This window comes from Lolium rigidum, chromosome 4 (genome assembly GCF_022539505.1).
Source record: "Lolium rigidum isolate FL_2022 chromosome 4, APGP_CSIRO_Lrig_0.1, whole genome shotgun sequence".
NCBI lineage: Eukaryota > Viridiplantae > Streptophyta > Magnoliopsida > Poales > Poaceae > Lolium > Lolium rigidum.
Genome location: NC_061511.1, coordinates 177,155,464 through 177,157,454, shown reverse-complemented (window position 1 = coordinate 177,157,454; position 1,991 = coordinate 177,155,464).

The following is a 1,991-nucleotide window of genomic DNA, read 5'->3' as shown; positions in this document are numbered from 1 at the left end:
GACACAATCATTCTTAACACTTCTGGACATTGCATAAAGCTACTGGACATTAATGTATCAAAGAAATTCATCCAACATAGCAAAAGAGGCAATGCGAAATAAAAGGCAGAATCTGTCAAAACCGAACAGTCCGTAAAGATGGATTTTATTGAGGCACCAGACTTGCTCAAATGAAAATGCCCAAATTGAATGAAAGTTGCGTACATATCTGAGGATCACGCACGTAAATTGGCATAATTTTCTGAGCTACCTACAGAGAGGCAGATCGGAATTCGTGACAGCAAAGAAATGCATACTCGCGCAGCAATCCAAATCTAGTATTCACTTTACTATCAAAGACTTTACTTGGCACAACAAAACACAAAACTAAGATAAGGAGAGGTTGCTACAGTAGTAAACAACTTCCAAGACTCAAATATAAAACAAAAATACTGTAGTAAAAACATGGGTTGTCTCCCATAAGCGCTTTTCTTTAACGCCTTTCAGCTAGGCGCAGAAAGTGTGTATCAAGTATTATCAAGAGATGAAGCATCAACATCATAACTTGTTCTAATAATAGAATCAAAAGGTAACTTCATTCTCTTTCTAGGGAAGTGTTCCATACCTTTCTTGAGAGGAAATTGATATTTAATATTACCTTCCTTCATATCAATGATGGCTCCAACAGTTCGAAGAAAAGGTCTTCCCAACATAATGGGACAAGATGCATTGCATTCAATATCCAAAACAACAAAATCAACGGGGACAAGGTTATTGTTAACGGTAATGCGAACATTGTCAACTCTCCCCAAAGGTTTCTTTATAGCATTATCAACAAGATTAACATCCAAATAACAGTTTTTCAATGGTGGCAAGTCAAGCATATTATAAATTTTCTTAGGCATAACGGAAATACTTGCACCAAGATCACATAAAGCATTACAATCAAAGTCATTGACCTTCATCTTAATGATGGGCTCCCAACCATCCTCTAACTTTCTAGGAATAGAAGTTTCAAGTTTTAGTTTCTATTCTCTAGCTTTTATGAGAGCATTTGTAATATGTTTCGTAAAAGCCAAGTTTATAGCACTAGCATTGGGACTCTTAGCAAGTTTTTGTAAGAACTTTATAACTTCAGAGATATGGCAATCATCAAAATCCAAACCATTACAATCTAAAGCAATGGTATCATCATCCCCAATATTGGAAAAAAAATTCAGCAGTTTTATCACAGGCAGTTTCAGCAGTTTTAGCAGTTTCAGGCAATTTTGCACGGTTTGCACTAGGAGTAGTAACATTGCCAACACCAATTATTTTATCATTGATAGTAGGAGGTGCAGCAACATGTGAAGCATTAACATTAGTAGTGGTAGTAATAGTCCAAACTTTAGCTACATTATTCTTTTTAGCTAGTTTTTCATTTTCTTCTCTTTCCCACCTAGCATGCAATTCGGCCATCAATCTTATATTCTCATTAATTCTAACTTGGATGGCATTTGCTGTTGTAACAATTTTATTTTCAATATCCTCAGGTTTAGCAGCCATTTTATTGATTAAAGAAGATTGTGACGCAGACATGTATGAGATTCGGTTTTCGAGCATTTGCAAGTTTAGTTTGCAACCCGAAATCTCCATATTCAGATTTTCAAGTTGATTTCCTATATTCTTCAACAAGGTAGATTGTTCATTCATAGTTTTAGTAAACAATTTGTTTTGCTCATATTGTGATTGCATAAAGCTCTTGGTGGATCTTTCAATTTCTAACATCTTTTCCTCATTAGGTGAAACATATCTACCATAAGAGTTACCATTGGCAGGATATGGCCTAGAATTTTGAGCAACTAATGAAGCTAACGGAACATTATTAGGATCAACATTAGTCCTACCATTCACAAGCATAGACATAATAGCATCAATCTTATCACTCAAGGAAGAGGTTTCTTCGACGAATTTACCTTCTTACCTTGTGGAGCTCTTTCCGTGTGCCATTCGGAGTAATTAATCATCATATT